This window comes from Cibotium barometz, chromosome 26 (assembly GCF_041138505.1).
Source record: "Cibotium barometz isolate CiBa-2024 chromosome 26, ASM4113850v1, whole genome shotgun sequence".
NCBI classification, from domain to species: domain Eukaryota; kingdom Viridiplantae; phylum Streptophyta; class Polypodiopsida; order Cyatheales; family Cibotiaceae; genus Cibotium; species Cibotium barometz.
In genome coordinates this window covers 33,592,286-33,599,802 of record NC_141071.1, presented here as the reverse complement: position 1 = coordinate 33,599,802, position 7,517 = coordinate 33,592,286, and positions in this window count along the sequence as shown.

The following is a 7,517-nucleotide window of genomic DNA, read 5'->3' as shown; positions in this document are numbered from 1 at the left end:
AACACGTGGCCACCCAATAAGATGTAATTACACTTAAATAAACATGGTAATCTCTTAGGTTCCCAACTATAAGAAGATACGTAGTTGTTAGTTCATGTTACAGTTCAATTGGGTTACTACTAGTTAAAATTACAAGAAAAGACCATGAAAAATAGGTTCTTGACTATACTTAAGATATCTCTGTGTCATTCACAATAGCCTATTTATAGGTGTTATGGGAAAAAACAAACAGTCTTGAAGTAAACACATGGGTCCTCTTTGCCGAGTATATGTATTGAATCTAGCAAATTAGCATAGTCAATGTTTAATTGCTTGAGTTAAGCTTTGCAATTAAGTAGTATTTTAACATGTACGATGATGTGGCATAGGTCGAGACTTTGGAGGTACATTTTTGTTTTCACCCACCCTATCTGGGCTGAAATTTGAGGGCCTACCTAACATTCAATTTGAAAGGAAGGCTAATTTTGGAAGGTCAAGCTAGTTTTTGGCCCACCTTCAATTAGAAAGGAAGGTTAATTCAAATTTCAGCCCTAGCTTTAATATCCTATGAGGGCTTCAAATTTCAATATTCTCCCAATGCAAGGTAATTCTTTCCTTATAAGGGCCCACTAAAGGATTTTTCAAAATCGAGCTTTTCTTTGACTCGGGGGGTTCACTATATGTAAAGTCTCTATATCACGTGCGTTCAAGGCCTATTTTAAAAACCCCTTATCTGTAAATTTTTCATGAATAAAACACAGCCTTTTTCTATTAAATACCGTCTTTAAACGGTACCCTTATGTATGTAAAAAATGTGTAAAAAAGAGACTTAAAAATCCCTTCTGTTGAACCCACATGCTACGCTTATATATTTATAAGTGACCCCCCGAATTCTTTGAAAGGTAAAATTTTGTGTCCCCTTATCTGAAGGGTAAAATACCTCAAGAAGGGTTCCGATTCCCAAAGGCTTGAAATTTGAGGTTTACACCGGTGCTCGAAAAAATGTTTTTTTCAACCCTTAAAATTAGAAGCAATGCTTAGGCCTAGACTTGGAAATCACTCTAAATGATGGAAATGTCAGGATTTGTAACTAAAACACATGAATTTCATCCCTTAAAATTAAAGGCAACGTCCAATTTCAAGTGGGTTTGCTGAATTTCAACTAGGAAAATTACACTACAAGGCATTGGCTTGCACCTGGAGGAAACTCTCACACGAACTGGATTCTGTGCAGGATTGAGGAATATGTTCGGGATTTGACTGAAGACTTGCCTGGGCAAAGTCGAATGTCAACTGGGTTTTCTGGATTTCAACCAGGAAAATTACACTACATGAGCACTGGTCCACCAGGCGCGGCCCTGCGCTGTGCAGCGACCAGCTATGCGCCAAGATGGCCGGACATTGATCCGCCAGCGACCTGTGCGCCAAGATGGCCGGACATTGATCCGGCATCCCACCCTCAGCAGCAGGTAGATACCATTATTAGTTAACGTCGTTTGCAGTGGTGCTTGCAAGCTATCATACAGTACAGCGCTGCAGTACAGTATTAGGTAGCCTTTTGCGCGTATGTCTCTCACGAGTCACGTGTGTGTCACTGTGTTGTGGTCCAGGTGCGCCTATAAGCATGGGTCACTGACTCTCCTTTCGGCAGTAACGGCCGGCAGCTAGCTGCAGGTGGGGAACATGAGTTATAGAGGAAGACGCTGTACAGGAGGAGAGGAAGAAGCAAAAACGACCGTCTACTAAACAGCATCATTTTTACTAAACCCATGATTTTGAAAGTTGCGTGAAATCTGCCTTGTTTGGTCTTGGCCTTCTACCTCCCCCTCTCTTTGAAGACTCCTTACGAACACATTTGTTGCCAAAAAAAAAAATGTTATCAAAATGCAAAAAGAGAGTGTTCTCATGGTATGTTAATTTTAATCATTTTAAGAAAAAATACAGCACAATTCCATCAAAATGAAAAAAAAAGCGTTTAATTCCATCAAAATGCAAAATCAGAGTCTCTATTGTAGCCTGTGCCGATGCGGTCTACTTTGCCAGACTTACACACGCACACATACCCCCATCAATGACTAAGCAAAGTAGGCCAAATCACCATAATTCCATTAAAATGCAGAAAAGAGAGGGTTTTATTCAATCAAAAAAGAAAAACAAAGTCCCTTTGATAGCCCGTGGCGCTAGCATGGTCCATTTTGGCCATATTAAATTTCACCAAAACATAAAGCATAATTCCATCAAAAAGACAAAAAAAGAGAGAGTTTAAAGGACATTTGCACTCTCTCTCAGCTGCACCTCGAGCGGGCACGTATAACAAATAAGTTATAATAGATGAAGCTAGTAAGATTAGAGAGTGCCTTACCTCAAGCAATGAAATTATTGGTGGGTCTATTGCATTGTCTCCCACACACCACAAGATTAATCTAATTAAAAATGCAGTCTTCTTGAGTGTAATATTCCTCCCCCCAGCCCTCATGATGAAAAGTATCTTCCCCTGTAATTCATTCCCCTCTTCAGAAATATAAAAGATCTTGTTTCTATCTGTTTTGGCCTAGAGAGAGAAAATATTCTAGAGAGATAATATTCTGATTTTGAATATTTTTGGATAGAAAAATTTCTCAACTTATTAAAATAAGCTCCCCTGAAACAGAAGTTCAAAAAGATTTTCAGAAGGTGCATTAGAAATTAAGTATAATCTGTTCAAGAGGCATTATCTTGGGGGTGAAGATTTTTTCGAAATTTTAAATTAAGGTTCCTATGGACCAATAAGTTCATCCAAATGTAGGGAGGAGATAAATGAAGAAATAAAAGAAAAATCCCCCAAAATGAGTAAATACTCACATAAGATGAAGAGTTGACTAAGGACAAGGCTAATAGTTAAAAAGGGGAGATATTTAGAAGTAATGATGCATTTTTGACACCTCTGCATGGGGATTTTCCCCTCATGAATGAGGCGCCTACTTCACATGTGCAATTGACTTTTAAATCTTCAAAAATTTTAGATATTTCATCTCTCCTCTCTCCTAATTCAAGTCTAGTTTCAAAAAATGAGCTTAACTGACCTAAAAATGGTCAAAAAGTGACCAAATTGAGTTGGAAAATTCTAGAATCAGTTTGTTTGGTTAGGAGCTCAATTTTTCCTATAAATAGAAGCCCTCCCCTTTGTTGAAAACTCAATAGTGTTTATGCACTGTTACTCTACTCCTCCCAAGCCAAGAACTATGAATTCATTAATAATTCACTAGTTTTTGACATTTTCCTCTTCCAAAGATTGGTGGCCACTCTTGTTACAAACAAGAGTTGAACCCTCAAACCATCAAGCCAAAGAAAAGCTCCAAGAAATTATGTAAGTAGAGATTCTTGTATTTTTCTTTATTGATTTTATGTTTTTCTAATGTTTATGATTGTTTGAAGTGATAAATGGATGTTATGCCTTGATCGAAAGGCTTTTCCCCTCTCTCTTCTTAGAATCAACCCTTCTTTATCCTAGTCAAGTGAAAATTATTGGAATTAAACTTTTTATAATGTTTTCTCTTTTATAAGTGAATTTTGATTAGTATAGATTACTCTAAATCAATTAGAGTTAATTTTTAAGATAAAATTAAGTAAAAAAAATTAAAAAATGGTCAACCATACAAAGGAGGTTATGGCAAAATTTTTTGGAAATAAGAATTATCTTTTATTATGCTAAAAGAGTAATTCCTATCAATTCTATACTCTAAAAGTGTCATTTTCATACATAGAAGATGCATATTGATTATTATTATTCTTATGCATAAAGGAATATTTTTTTTTTATTATGAAAGTGTTACTTTCATAAAAATAGATTTTTATGCATAAAGGAATAATTTTCTTTTATTATGAAAGTGTTACTTTCATCAAAATAGATTTTTATGCATAAAGGAATAATTTTCTTTTATTATGAAAGTGTTACTTTCATCAAAATAGATTTTTATGCATAAAGAAATAATTTTCTTTTATTATGAAAGTGTTACTTTCATTAAAATAGATTTCTATGCATAAAGGAATAATTTTCCTTTATTATGAAAGTGTTACTTTCATCAAAATGGATTTCTAGGCATAAAAGATTATGTTTTTATTATAAAAGTGTTACTTTTATCATAATCGATTTTCATGCATAGAGGTATGCACAAAAGATTATTATTTTATTGTAAAAGTGTTACTTTTATCATATTTGATTTTCATGCATAAAGGTATGCATAAAAGATTATGTTTTTATTATAAAAGTGTTACTTTTATCATAATTGATTTTCATTAATTGATTTTCATGCATAGAGATATGCATAAAAGAATATTATTTTATTATAAAAGTGTTACTTTTATCATATTTGATTTTCATGCATAAAGGTATGCATAAAAGATTATTATTTTATTATAAAAGTGTTACTTTTATCATATTTGATTTTCATGCATAGAAGTATGCATAAAAGATTATTTTTTTAATAAAAGTGTTACTTTCATCATAAATGATTTTATGCATAAATTAGATGCATAAAAAAATTCTTTTATATTAAAAGAGTGATTTTCATCATAAATGATTTTATGCATAAATAGGATGCATAAGAAAAAATCTTTTATTCTAAAAGTGTAATTCCTACTAAATTGGATTTATGCATGGAAAGATGCATAAAGAAATCTATTTTTAGTTCAAAAGAGTTGTTTTCATCAATTTTGATTTTATGTATAGGAAGATGCATAAAAGATTGATTTTTATTTCGAAAGTGTTAGTCTCCTTAAAATGAAATTTATGCATAAATAGATGCGTAAAGAAATCTTATATCAAAAATAAGAATTCTCTTGTATTCTATAAATAGATATGAGGATGTGAAACGAATCAAATAGATGAAAATGAACGAGGAATAGATGGAGATGTATGTATGTGAAAGGATGGATGTAGTTATATGTATGTGAATGTGGATGTATGAATGTAGATGTGGATGTGGATGTATGAATGTGAATGTGGATATGGATGTATGGATGTGAATGTGAATGTGGATGTATGAATTGGAATGTGGACATGGATGTATGAATGTGGAATGTGGATATGGATGTATGGATGTGAATGTGAATGTGGATATGGATGTATGGATGTGAATGTGAATGTGGATGTATGAATTGGAATGTGGATATGGATGTATGAATGTGGAATGTGGGTATGGATGTATGGATGTGAATGTGAATGTGGATGTATGAATGCAGATGTGGATGTATGAATGTAGATGTGGATGTGGATGTATGAATGTGGATGTGGATGTGGATGTATGAATGTGGATGTGAAAATGGATGTATGGATGTAGATGTGAATGTGGATGTACGAATGTGGATGTGTGTGTGGAATAAGGAATGAAAATATGAATGTGAATGGATATGAAGTCGATATGAGCGAATGGATGAGATGAGATGTCATGTGAATCAGAATGTGAATGAATAATATAAGATTTGAACGAATGAGATATAATGAGAAACCGATGTGATGAGACGTAATGTAAATTAAGAAAGACAGGAATGGATGTTATGTGAAGTGAATGAATCTGATGTGATGGGATGGAAAATCATGTATCTGGTCAAGAATGGATACACATAGGATTTTGAATTGGATTAAGCAATATGGATTGATGTGGAACAATCTGGAAAGATGTGAGTTCATTATAGAAACTGTATTTGTGAACTGTTTGTAAATGATTGTTTTATGTCAAGAATGTTGGGGAAGCATTTTGACTATCTTGAGAATGTGGTCGTGAAGACCTACCTGATAAAGTTGCAACTGCTGACGGCGGAGAGCCAATGGAGGACGTCTCGCGTAGCAAGGTCAGCCGAGGTCTTGACCAGCCTCGGTTCGATTTAAATGGTGAGCTTTCGGTACGGTGGATGAGGGACCAAGGAAGCGGCCTATGAGTGAAGCGCTAGGTGACCTGCGAAGGATCCTAGAGGGTGCTGACCATACGGTGCTCGGGCTCTGGGTCGCCGAAGATACCCACACGTGCGTCGTGGAAGATATTGGAATAAGGAGTAAGAGTTGTTTTCTGAAACCGGGCATGGATCTGGTTGATTGACCTTGCTGGTCCTCAACGGATGAGTCCATGGCTCTTTTATATGGATCTGTTGGTTGATCTTGCTGATCTTCCACGGAGATTCCATTTTGTTATGTGAATATATTGCCGGTTACTATGAGCTAGGAACTATCGAAAAGGCCCTTGAGTGAATAGGTGGTGAGCGTTCTGGTTGCCAATGATGCCATAAGTACACCGATGAATGAATGATTAGAAATATGGATTCAACTAGAGATTTTGAGGATAGTGATCAATGGCATAATGTTTTCATTAAAGGATTGTTTTAAAGTTAGCTGATGCTGAGAAAAAGGCAATTTCGTATTGGGTGCATAAGTGGTGTGACTAGTTTTATGTTTGCATGAACTTCCGGCTAGGGAGCCTAGGAACTCTTTTCCTTGGTACCCGGGACAAAACCTGACCAAATTCCTAATTGGATCCCATCACTACAGTGGTTGGGCGGTTGGCTAACCCATGGGACTGGATGGGGTTAGGCTGGACTGATGGATCCGTAAATCGAGACTCAAATTCTGTTTAGTTCGATAGATGAAGTAAATCCCGGACAAAAATTGTTCTATGGAAAAAGGATCAATGACTGTGCCTCTCGATGAGGAAAAAAGCGTTGGTCTGTATGATCCAAGTGCAATCTGTCCCTTGAATCTGACTATGGAACTTACGAGTTCGGTCAGATCAGTTCAGTTAAGTAAGGCTTTTGACTACGTTAGGGAAAAGCTATCCTGGTGGAATCGCCCGTGCTTTCCAGGCAAGAGAAGTTTTTCCAAGTTCGGTTTGGAAGAATTGAGGAATTAGTCACCTGTCCGGATATCCGTGGTGGTGGGCGAGGCCCCGAGAGTGAGACCCTGGCCCATGCAAGATGTGCTACTTCCGTTGCTAGCACCCCAAATCTGTTGCGCGGTGGGGACATGGATCTCACATTGAGACTTATTAGTAGGCAGTGCATTAGGATACGAATTCAATAGTTTACTAGCTACATTGGAATACACAGGATAAGTAGGGTTAGATGATGAAGTTGGTGTCTCTTCCTGACCACGGCCTGAGCTAGGGGGTGGGTAGCTAGGTTCGTGGGATTTCATAAAATATTGAAGCTTAGTGATATCCTCGAGACTTGTGTTAGGATATTCAATGTGTTTTATCAAAAGTGTAAAGGACATTTGTTAACATTGCCTCTAGATGCTTGTAGATGTTATGATAGAGTTTTAGAATACCAAAAGGATGATATAAAGTACATTCACGTAAGTTTAAGTGCTGGTGAGTGTTGTATACTTCTAGCCACCCATGGCTTATAACCCATTGATAGCTCTGGGCCGCTACAACCTCGTAGTTGGCCGGTGTGTCGAGAATATCATCTGGAACAAAAAGGTCTAATTTTTCGACGTTGTTGTCCAAGATTTCAGAGTTTTGGAGCACCCGACACCAACTATGAAGGTTTAGCACAATTGGGTGTAAGGG